The sequence below is a fragment of the Symphalangus syndactylus genome, chromosome 3, assembly GCF_028878055.3.
Source record: "Symphalangus syndactylus isolate Jambi chromosome 3, NHGRI_mSymSyn1-v2.1_pri, whole genome shotgun sequence".
NCBI lineage: Eukaryota > Metazoa > Chordata > Mammalia > Primates > Hylobatidae > Symphalangus > Symphalangus syndactylus.
In genome coordinates, this window is record NC_072425.2 from 115,313,299 (window position 1) to 115,326,465 (window position 13,167).

Consider the following 13,167-nt stretch of genomic DNA (forward strand, 5'->3'; position numbering starts at 1 on the left):
ATGTGAAGGCTTTTCATAAATCATAAAAAGCTATACAAATGATATTAGTAGCAAAAAGTCTGCTTTGATGGGCGCCACTGGTAATTTCTTTTATGTTTTATGTACTTTCTCCGGTTTCTTACCTCTCTATAATCATAATAGTTAGAGCTTTCATTTTCCCACAGCTTTCTATCTATCCTGATAGAACAGTCTTTCTTGTTTCCGATCTCTTTCTGTCTAGTCTCTTATCTCTCTCTGTCTCCCAGACATCTCTACTTAAGTGTCTATCACATCAAATACTCTATAACAAAGACAGAATGTCTAATCTTTTCCTTAAGCCCTGTCCTCTGCTGCTTTTCTCTCTCTGTTGAAGTAATAACATTTTGTCAATATTTAAATGCAGACTTATAAAACTATTCCCAGACATACAACAGTGCATGTACAGATGTTTTCAATCACCTCACAAAAATCTGCAGTATTTCTATTAGTCTTAATGCAATAACTTTACTTGTTTTAACATTGTCATCTAAATATATAAATCAAAAAGTGACATGAATGTACTTTTATTATTTTCCCACTATAATGGATATTAGTCATAGTAGTATTTGAGATATATTATCTGAAGCACTTAACTTTATAATGACTATATAAAATTTGATATGTGTAAGACTGCAAAAATACTAAATTTAAAAATATACAAATAAAAGATATAGCAACTGAAATTATTGAGATCAGAAAGAAAAATGGGGCATGTAAGGTAATATAATTTTTAGACTCTCTTGATAAGAAAGGGAAACAAGAATTTGGTTTATGAGCCAATATTCCACTCCTCTGCTAATATTAAACCAATAATTTTTAGTTTTTCATGACATACTTACAATTTTAAAACATTATTTTATTTCTATAATTTCCTAGTGTGTATATATATATATATATAGCATAAAGTATTGCCAAACATTGCTAACTCTATTTTTCACCTTGAATTTATTCCTTACATGAAAGCGTTATAGCAATCAGAAACAAAAAATAAGCAAAAAAAGTTGTCTTCCAAGATGTCAACAAATGAAATTTAAAAAAGAAATATTTAAAACCTTATGGTTACCTTAATTTTCACCAACTAATATTTTATTGATTTAAAATACTTTAGTTTGCATTAATATTTCGAATTTATATGCTTAGTATAGGGGAAGAACAAATTAATTACATATTGTCTCTTTCTCTAGGAGAAGAATGGAATCTAGTAAAGGAATATATACATGAAGAAATGATGGTAATAAGAACACTTTAGGTGTGCTATCTAAAGTATAGTTTACATACAGAATTATAATAAAGTGATATAGATGAAATGTTCCACTCCCCTTTGTGGGGTATTAACTGCTTCACAGGCAACTGATATTCAAGCCAAAATTTAAAAAATGAGTAAGTAAGTTTTTGTCTTATGCATAGGAAGAATAGAGCTGTCTGAGTGAAAGGTGAAATTTGGGAAAGTACATTGAATAATTAAAACTTCATGCAATTCAATATAGCTGTACTTTAGGGGCAAGGAATGGGTACAGGAAAAAATGAGGCTGAAGATGTAGGCTGCAGTGAAACTTAGACAAGTTTTACACATCTTCCGAAACACTTTTGAAAATGTTACTGTAAGCAAACCTGTTGGAGATAGAGAGCAAGAAGAAAAAGATCTACCATCATGGCTCATTTCTTGAAAGTAAAAGAAAATCTAGCTCAAGCAAGCTTAACTAACTATCACAACATAAATATAGATATTCACAGAATGGAAGAATCTACAGTGAAGTTTTATTTCAGGCATAGTTGGATCTAGATGCTGACACAATAAATTCTAGCCTCAACTTTGCGTTGCTATAATTTTCAGATAGACGCCACAAATAGTTACAGAAATAGTTTTTAACAATCCCACACAAAGGCCAGGTGCCATGGCTCATGCCTATAATCCCAGGATTTTGGGAGTCCATGGCAGGCAGATCACTTGAGGTTAGGAGTTCAGAGACCAGCCTGGCCAACATGGTGAAACCTGTCTCCACTAAAAATACAAAAATTAGCTGGACGTGGTGGTGTGTGCCTGTAATCCCAGCTACTCGGGAGGCTGAGGCAAGAGAATGGCACTCCAGCCTGCACGAGAGAGTGAGACTCCATGTCAAAAATAAAATAAAATAAAAAAAGAAAAGGAAGGAAGGAAGGAAGGAAGGAAGGAAAAAAGAAAGAAGGAAGAAAAAGAAATCCCACACACAGGTTATACTGCATAGAACATCTTTTCCAATGTTTGATTAACCTTTTTTTAGTATTATTTACTTTGGCTTTGACAGATTCATATGCCAGGCTGGATTCAATCCCAGTGAAGAGTTACAGTGTTGTAATTGTCCAAACTAGAATACAAGTTCACCTCATTGAGGCTTTAGCACTACAATGAAGCAGATAGAATTATAAAGATGAAAAGGTGGAATGTATTAAAGTTGTAGAAACCTGCAGATATATAAGTTTTACAAGAAAATTGAAATAATCTTAACTAGTGGCATAAAATATGATAACCACAAATTTTTGGATACTCTTACGTCTAAGAGGCAGAGTCTAGGTACCATCATTTTATAATAGAGTGAGCTCTGTGACTCCTTGACTAATAAAAGTATGGTGGAAGTGATGCTATTTACTATTCACAGGTCAGTTTCAGAACTGTTGCCAGAGTAGTTTTAGGAGCTCAAGAAGCTGAGTTTCTACTTCTTGTGTCTTAGAAAATTCACTTTTAGAAATGAGCTACCATACTCTAGAAAGAGACCAAATGCTTTTCACATGGAGAGGCTCATGTAGAGAATGAAGGAGGGCCTCAAGCCTACATACCAGGCTGAGTTCCCAGAAAACAGCCAGCTTATATCTCCTGCCCTTGTGATTGAGCTATCTTTAAAGCAACCTGTCCCAGAAGACACCACATAAAGCATAGTGTTGTTGTCTCTACGAAAACCTGCCCACACTCCAGATTCATTGCTTTTACATGGCAATAGATAAGCAGAATTCTTTTTTTGTCCCTGAATGTGATGTGTTGCCGTAAGAAAAACCTAAAACCTTTGAATTGTACCCTCTTGGACTGGATGGGAAAGAGAGATTATAAACTTTAAATAAATAGATAAATAAGTCAATAAATAAATAAAAGGCCTTTGGATTCCCTACATTCTGTGGACAGAGAGCAGACTAAAATGGCTATTCAGTTGCAAACATGGGGGCCATTTCTTGTGGGAAAGGAAATATAACTTAGGAGAAGGAAGGAAAATCTTCTACAGCCAAGTCAATAACTACAAACAATCATAGATAGCAGGACTGGGCCCTACTGAAAGAATGGGCAACATGCAGCCAGATGAATTTAGGAATTTGTATGGACCCGTGAGTACTATATGTCTTTGTCTTCCCTCCCTACTCCTTTTTGGAATGGTAGTAAATATCATCATTAACTTACTTCCCCAAGATTTCAACACTTTGTGTTGGGTGTGGGGATGGCAGACAACAGTTTACTTTAATTCACCTGTTTTTATATTAATATGAACTGCACCCAAGAAGGCTCATCCATATCTGAATTTGATTTAGACAACAATATCCTAGATTTAATGAGATGGAATGTGGGTGGGCCTTGGCTAGGGTCAGTGTAAAATAAACAAACAAAAAGGTAGATATTTTGTGACTAGTGTGGACTAAAATAGATTACACACCAAATGCTTTGATATTTTTTCCTCAAAATGGGTGACCTATGTACTCTACAGGTAAATCTGGGTGGACTCCATGACTACTTAACCATTAGAATATGATAAAAGCAATCCACTGCCATTTTTTTTTTTTTTTTTGAGACAGAGTTTTACTCTTGTTGCCCAGGCTGGAGTGCAATGGCATGATCTTGGCTCACTGCAGCCTCCGCCTCCCGGGTTCAAGTGATTCTCCTGCCTCAGCCTCCCGAGTAGCTGGGATTACAGGCAACTGCCACTATGCCTGGCTAAGTTTTTGTATTTTCAGTAGGGACAGGATTTCGCCATGTTGGCCGGGCTGGCCTTGAACTCCTGCCTGCCTTGGCTTCCCAAAGTGCTGGGATTAGAGGCATGAACCACTGTGCCCAGCCCACTGCCAATTTTTGACCCCAGTCTTCAAAAAACTGTGAGCTACCACTGGCTCTGAATAGTGTCACATGTTTTATGTTCCTGTTACTGTGTTCTAGAACCCAGTCACAATGCTACAAGGAAATCTAGGTAGTCCCAGAGAAAAGTGTCTGTGAGGAAGGCGGGCCACTGTACTGAGCAGCCAGCACATTCTTGCCAGCTATGTGACTGAGAAGTCTTAAAAATGGATCTTCCAATTCCAGTGTTGTTGCCCAAGCTAATAACCTTCCTTATCATGTGCTGTTCAAATCGCAAATTCTTGTGCAAAAAACATCATCTCTGTTTCCTAAGTCATCATTAGTTTTGGGCTAATTTGACACACAGAAAGAGACAATTGTAACACTTAGGTGGGATATATGAAACAGAACAAAAATGAGAAACAAAAAAAGGAGGAGTTACAGGAAATACACTTCAAGTGGATTGTCTCTTTCTTTTCTTTTTTCTATGGAAAGTCCTCAAGAATAATGAGCAAAAAAACAAGGCCAGGGCTAGGAAGGAAATGGATTCCACTGTAGCGCTGAAGATGCTGACAATTTTTTGTCTTGCTAGTGATTAAGGTGGAAGAAGTTGTAGGATATTATATGCCTGCTGCGGATTTGATATTCACTGTTGCTCTTCATACTTATTAAAACTTTTCCTTGAAAATTAGCATATTAAAATTGCTTTCATGTATACAACACTAGACTGACACCCTTGCAATATTCTTCTGTGTTCTAAGTGAGAGCTCAATGCCTAAACTAATTTAGTGCCTTTCTGCAAGAGTCTCTCTGATGTGATTGTCAAGACAGCATTCCAGACCTCATCTGTTTCCTTCACCACTGACTTTCTATCATATTAAATGCTCTATAAATATTTTGGTACATTTATTAGGTAGAGAATTTGGAAAATAAGACCATGGTAACTCAGCCTCTATATGTATGTATGTGTATATGTGTTTGCATGTGCATATGTGTGTGTATATACATATTTAACAATGTTAATCATATCATATAAAACTGTTACAGTATATTGGTTAAAGAGGAAAGGCTCTCTGCTCAAAATATCTGGGCTGGAATGACCCCAGCTCTGCCATTCTTATCTGCCAGTTCCTCCATGTTCAGTTACTTCATCTGTAAAATAGGAATATTAATAGTACATGCTTCAAACTTTGTGAGAATTAAATGAGATAAAAAATTAAAAAACTTAGCTCTGTCATGAAATAAAAGTAAGCCCTCAATATAAGATAGTTATTATAATTTTTTTATGTTTGAGTTCTAAAGTGTAGTTTTTCTCCCTGTCAATTTTATATCTTCACCTAATATCCAGTTCTTCCCTTATAAAAGCAAAGCTAGAATGTCCTATATTCTAATTTGTAATCCTTGTCAGCAAGTTTTATGTTTCCATTACATGTTCTTTTCCATTCTCTGCCATGTGTTGTGATTATCTATTATTGTTAACAAACTACCCTCAAACTTTGGGTCTTAAAATATTAAAGGCTGGGCGCAGTGGCTCATGCTTGTTATCCCAGTAATTTGGGAGGCCGAGGCAGGCGGATCGCCTGAGGTCAGGAGTTCAAGACTAGCCTGGCCAACATGGTGAAACCCTGTCTCTACAAAAATACAAAAATTAGCCAGGCATGATGGCGCATGCCTGTAATCCCAGCTACTTGGGAGGCTGAGGCAGGAGAATCACTTGCACGCGGGAGGCAGAGGTTGCAGTGAGCAAAGATCGTGCCACTATACTCCAGCCCAGCCGACAGAGACTCCATCTCAAAACAAAAACAAAAACAAACACATTAGAAAGCCCTTATTTTTAAATGAGATTGATAGAATTTTTTTTCTAATAACCCTCCAGAAAATAAAATTTCTTAAGAATTAGAAATAGAAAAAAAGAGTCTTTGGTTTTATTATCTTAACAATCAATGAAATTCCAATAATTTAATTAATTCTGTACCTAAATCGATTTCAACCATCATGTCAAATACTTTGCTTTTTGGGGACAGTCGCCTTCACTGTACATAAATAATTAAATAAAAAATCGTAGGCTTGTTTCAGAAATAATAGGGCCATTCTTTTAGTTTTTCCTAGAATGTGAGCTCCAACATTCCAACAATTATAATACTCACTCCCTTCTCAATCTCTTTAAATCTGACATGAAATCCCTTAAAATGTTATGTTTTAGTATATTATAGCTCTACCTTGGCAAAAATTCTTTATTGAAAACTAAATAATAAATTACATTTCTGTTTAAAATACCAAATAACTTTAAAGAAATATACACATGTTCTTTTGCTTCTCTCTCACGTTAAAATCTAAGTGTAAAAATTTGCTTTGAAATAGTTATAGTTCTCTTTTTCTGAGTTCTGAAATTCTACAACCTATTTTTATTTCTGTTGTGGACAGGTGCAGGATTATTAGGAAATTCATAACTTCCAGCTGTTTTTTTTTTCCATTGTCACTTCTTCATTCAGAAAAAATTGCATTTTTGCAGTTATCTCTATTTCGTGACTTTAGTAAAGCCTGTTAGCATTTCTACCTTGTGTTGATGGTCACGATCTTCTCTAATAACCCATTTCTTCAGAAACTAAATGCTACTTTCAGCATTGCTATCTTGCCCCTTGGTGATGGCAGTGATAATAGGGCATAATGCTATGGCAAAGATGGCAAAATGTGCAAAACCCAAAAGGCTACCAAAGGGTTTCAAAGTCCAAAGGTAAACCTAACACAGATGTAAATAGGTACTACATTCTTCATCTTATCAGTTTAATTACTTACGCACTTTTTTGAGAATGGGGGTCTCTCTGCATAAGGAAAGGGAATAAACAATATAAACACAATATATTATTGATTTTCCATTGGTGGGAAAATATCTTCAGTTCTCTTATACCAGGAAGCTGCTTATTAAATGGTAATGTTTCTTGGAGCTAAACACACACAAATACACCACACATTTGAAATAAATTTTCTCTTAGTATTTAGGATACTTGAAGAGCCACTCAAAAGCACAGAACTTCAACTTATTATGCTTCAAATATGTTTATATGCTTTATTATATAAGTAGATACTAAACTCTGTTAGAAAACAGATCTAGTCTCAGACTAGAGAATGTTACGTGTGTGTGTGTATGTGTGTGTGTGTATGTGTGTGTGTGTGTGTGTAATCATGTGGAAAACATTATTGTTGTTCATCAAGAAAATATAGTTAGGAAAATAAGAAAAAGTAAATCTAAAGACTTAAACAAAAAGCATCTACAGTCAACAACTGGTTAATAGGTTTTTGTTTTGTTTTGTTTTGTTTTGTTTTTACCAACCAAGTTTCTAAGCCCCTGTTTAATACAGGTGGGCCAAGGAGAATTTATTATTTGTGTTAATTATTTACTGCCTCTGTCTTCCGCTGGATGTAAGCTAATATGGAAGAAAAAGTTTTTCAGTTTGTTCACTGCAACACTAAGTGCCTAGCACAGTGTTTGAAAGAGTAGTTAGTTGAAAAACAGTGAAACAAATTTCTGTATCAACATTTAAATGGCAATTGATTTTTTGAAAAGGTTAATACAAATGCAACCAACCGTATTATTTATCTTTGGAGAATCAGAATAAAATGGCAAAAATATGTGAGTATTTTTATTGGCCCAAACTAGTAGATGTTGCAAGCAAATACTACAAAGAATATTCACTAAACAAAGTTCCAACAGCAATTATTGAAAAAAAAAAATCAAAGATGACCTTTCAAGGAGCTTTACATATTTAGTATATAAATGTTGATTATTTCTGTTATTAAAGCAAATTTATAAAGAGTAGCACAAATTCCCCTCCCCCAGTCATATTAAAGCATAAGGAAAAGGTGGACTTCATGGAAAAAATTTACATGTCACAAAAGTAATATAATTAAAAAGAGCTTTAATGGAAAACTATTAATCATCACATGAAAAAGACAGTTCATTGTATTTTAGCATCTTTATTTGCCAAAGAAATCACTCTCATTAGGATTTTCTAACATTAGAGGGGTACATTTCGAAGCAGAGAGTTACAAATGCCATAATGAAGGAGACAGCAAAGAGAATGATACATCGGGTCTAACCAATGCTGGGACATTTTGCACAAATTGATTAAAAACCTGTTACAAGCAAGTCTCCCTTCCAGGGGCACATTTATCCATCTAATAATACTAACATTATTCTTGATTATTTTAACGCAATTGATGAGCATTCTCTCCTTGGTGATAGAGAAGTCAGAGCTAGCATGTATATATATATATATATACGTATATATATATGTGTGTATATACGTATATATATATGTGTGTGTATATATATATATGTGTGTGTGTATATATATGTGTGTGTGTATATATATATATATTTATATATGTATATATATATATTTTTTTGAGATAGGGTCTCACTGTGTCACCCAGGCTGGAGTGCAGTGGCATGATCTCAGCTCAGTGCAACCTCCGCCTCCCAGATTCAAGCAATTCTCGTGCCTCAGCCTCCCGAGTAGCTTGGATTACAGGTGCATGCCACCACACCTGGCTAATTTTTGTATTTTTAGTAGAGACAGGGTTTCTCCATGTTGGCCAGGCTGGTCTCGAACTCCTGACCTCAAGTGATCTGCCCACCTCAGCCTCCCAAAGTGCTGGGATTACAGGTGTAAGCCATTGTGCCCAGCCCAGAGCTAGTATTTTTAAATAGCCAGCTAAAGGAGGAACTGGGAATATGGGGTGTGAGGAGACATCTTAGTGCAGATGATCGTAAATTGCTTTTTGTAGATTGAATACGCATGAGATAATTAGTGAGGAGCATCAGAGGTAAGGAAGAGGGTGGCGTTCCATTAAGACCAGTGAATGATACAGAAGTGAGAAACATGTTGTTCAGATAGCTATGATAATATAATGGTATAAAATCTTCATCATTCTGTACTCAGCAGATACTCAGAAACCACCTATCTCTTTCCTAGTTTTACCACCAAATTATCTCTCAATAGCCCACTTTTTAAACATAGAAAAAATACAGAGAAGAAAACATTCTACCTACCAATATCTAATGATTTGAGAATTAATAAATGCTTGTTGGTACAACATTTTGAGACTCTGTAGGAAACTATATTCAATACTAAGAATTAATGTATATACTACTTTCTTCTGACTCACCAGGGTATTTTTACTAGCCATTATGATGCACATCTATATGCGATACTTACGCTTATGCTTCACACTGTGTGTATGCTTGTGTTGTGTATATTTGCCCAATTGTGACTTGCTACCAGTTTGTAATAGTTTGTGAGAGATAAAATTATTAGTTCCAGTGTTTTCACCTCCATATGGGAAGAGCCAACTTTATAATTTGGACCTGAATTTACTCTATTATAATACTACTCCTGGGGATTTTTGCAAAATATTAAAACTGAAAAATGATTGACAGATTGTCTCAGTTCATATATACATTTGTGGTCCACTTTTCTATGGTTGTCAAGTTCAGGGATTCTAATAACTTATATAAATGAAGAAAGTGTATTGCTTAAATCATATTGTTTAGTGATGAAAGTTAGAATTTGAAGTGGTTGTTTTAATATTTGATCCTTTCAAATTATTTTAAGTTTTTATTGATCTCTTCATTTTGCTATGAACATTTATAACACTTTGCTGTTTCAATATTTTTAGGAAGCGTCAATTCTCTATCTGGATATTTTTACTAAATTTTCTATATTAGGCTCATTGCCTGGACCATCATCTGTCTTCCTAGGTATTTCTCAAGATTCTAGCTAAAACGGAAAGTCTGCATATACAATCCAGGACCCTTGCTGAGACTGGATCACATTTGTTCTAAGGGAATAAAATGCACGGCAGGGGGCTATAATTCAGAAACTGAATATTTAACCCAGTTGTTCCCTTGCAGTTGCATTATATCTAAAAAAAAAAAAAAAAACGGTTGAGACACACTGAAAATCTTACGACCTGTACTCATTTCTCTTAATTTCACTTTGTTTTGAGAGCAAAACAAGTAAAATTCTCAAAACCAAGTACTCCACATTTTCAGCTACTTCCAACATAAAGCTCTATTAATCTTTCTCCCAAATAACCAAAAATCTACAAATGTTCAAGTTTTCACAGAGTATAAAAATTGTATTCAATCAGATCATTTTCCTCTGTCCCAGTGATATTGCTTGTGTTGATCACATTTAGGATATGACACTGAAGAAATTTAGTGTGAGACTTGAAATTCATTCACTCCCATTACTCTCCTCTCACTTTTCTCAATTTGATCAATATTCTGTGAAATTATAAAGCACAGAACTGAGTACTGGGCACATAGCTTTTATCTAAGAGTCAAAATATGTGTATAAACACACACACACAAATTGGGACTGTTACTTTTCTTTTACTACATTCAAAATTTGTTATTCCAAATTATAACTCTGTCACCTGTAGGAAAGAGGTACTACCTCCTACAAAGGAGAAAAGTAGACTTAATTCTAGTAATTATACTAAGTGATAGATAATCCCTTAAAAAGTTTTGGGACTTCAGCAGTCACTTGCATATGTATTGCTAGCAGAATATACAATCTAAGTAAACTTAAACTTCTGAAAACTAGTAGTTTCGTATACAATAGAAATCTGAATTTATCAAATTATCTACCAAATTTGGCTGACTATTCAAATTTTATGTAAGTAGGTTGACTAGCTCTGATTTATATAGGCCTAAGTAAAAGTACTAAGTCATGCTAAATCATTTTCACCATCTTCATTGAGATCTGGCAGGTGTTCTGACTCTGTCTTTTAATTTCCTTTCTTGAATATATATATGTATATGTATATATATATATATATATATATATGCGCCAAGGTGATAATGAATATATATATCTATGCACCAGGGTAATATTGAGTTTATCTATATCTCTATCTATCTATCTATCTATCTATCTATCTATCTATCTATCTATCTGCGCCAAGGTAATAGTGAATCTATATATGTGCACCAAGGTAATATTGAATCACAGTGTTTTTCACAATAGATTAGGGAAAATGCCTTCAAAAGGTTTGTCATAAGAAATAATAAAATTATGAGGTGATATTTTCCAGGAGAAAAATCCAAGCAAATGAAGCTATACCTAATGTTTTCAACACATACTGGTTTTTAAAAACTACCTTTGAACTTCAACTGGCACATAAATTAAAATTCTACAAATATCAAGTCAGATATGACCAAAGCCACTTTCAAAGATGTGTTGCCACTGTAAGGAAAAAGGTTTAGATAAATGTGGCTCCCCTTTTTTCCATAGTTCTACAGAGAACTTAATATTTTCTAGTGCTTTTAAAATCATGTTATAGGAATAAAACTCTGTAGGTGCAAGAACTGTCCATGGAGAAGGCTGACTGCCATCGTAATTGCAACACACAGTGTTGCTGACATTATTTGTATCGTTTCATCTGTACACATTACTTTTCTACAAATGTTACCACCATCCAGCCTGTGAGAAGCAGCTGCTCTGTGGGACTTTTGGCTAAAATGCTTGGCTATCCATACTGTCCCAAGATACAAATGCCTCTACCGCCATAATGACTAAAGCAAGAATTCCATTCTGGAAACATTTTTCAGAAAAGCAAATATAGATTTTGAGACCGAAAACATCAAGACTTATTCTATTCTTTTAAAAATATAAGTATGGTGGAAGAATCTATGGATATGGGGAATAAATTAGGGGTAAAGTTAGGAGAAACCATGTGTCCATCCTAATTTTGCCATATTCAGTTTCTTTGACCTCGAGCAAATGACTTCATGTCTTTTTTAAAATACATAAGAAATATACCTCCAATATGAATTTGCACTGGGACAACTTGTGGGAAAACGTTTGGCAGATCGTAAGTACAAGGCAAAGCTACTTGTTGCTGTTTATGGTTATAATCATAATTACTAAATATTCAGCCTGTCAACTCCTCCTTCCACTATAGGATGCTCTGAAGTATAGTGTATTCTAATTTCCCAAAGACTTTGTAATAGTGTATGTCAATGCTCAACTGTCTTCCCCAGCTCAAAAACTTTTAAATGCCTAATAAAGTGGATCATAAATTCCTTCATTTCACATCTGAACCCATTTATCATGTGTTAAAGACACGTTATTTTTAGATCTCACTCCCACTATTTGCCATTTGCTTGTTCCTTTCAGACCTGATTTTTAAACAAATTATCTGAATATGGATTCCTATCTTTCTGTGTTTTCCTCACACCTTCCTCCTTCAGCTGGAATCCCTTTCCAGGTCATTTTCTTTTTTTCAGAAAGCTTTCATAGTCCTATTATTATAATCTTTTTCCCACTGAAATATTCTATTTACTAAAGCACTCCAGTGTAGATAAAATTTGTTTTATGCAGGTTAACAAATATATGATATATTCTAAAATATGGAAGATACAGGCCAAGCATTTGTGAAAAAAGTGAGTAATTAGCTGATAGTTGTTTAGAAACTCAGACATTTAATGTGTAAGTAAAGATATTTTTTGTGTAAGTAAAACCTTATAGTCCATAGGTGCTTAGAGAGCTCATATAGATATAGAAATGCTTATTCAAATGTATTTTTATAACTCTCTTAATGTTCATACACACACATATGCACACACACACAAAGAAGCATATTATTATTATTTTTTTTGCTTCCAGTTGATGTTTTAAACAAAGAATTGGTTGGTACCATAGATAACTAGATAACTTTCTCGGAAAATACATAGTTTTAAAAAAATAGTGTTTCTTAAGCAATAGTTACCCTTCTCCTACCCAATTACCATCATAATGTGGAAGAAGAAGAGACTGAAAGGAAAAAATTATTTTACTGTGACACAACGTGAGAGTGAAGCTTCCATACAGATGTAAGAAATGGAAGGATTTGGGCATCTTAGAAGTGAAAGCTGGAGAGGGCCCTGAAGATAAGGAGAATAATAGCAAGAAGAGCAACTTCATTGAAATATTTGTGATTATTTACATACATTTTTCTTAAAATGGCTGTAAGTTTGTACACTTAAATATATTTGCAATAAGTCCCTTTCATGGAATTACTCAGTAAAATAT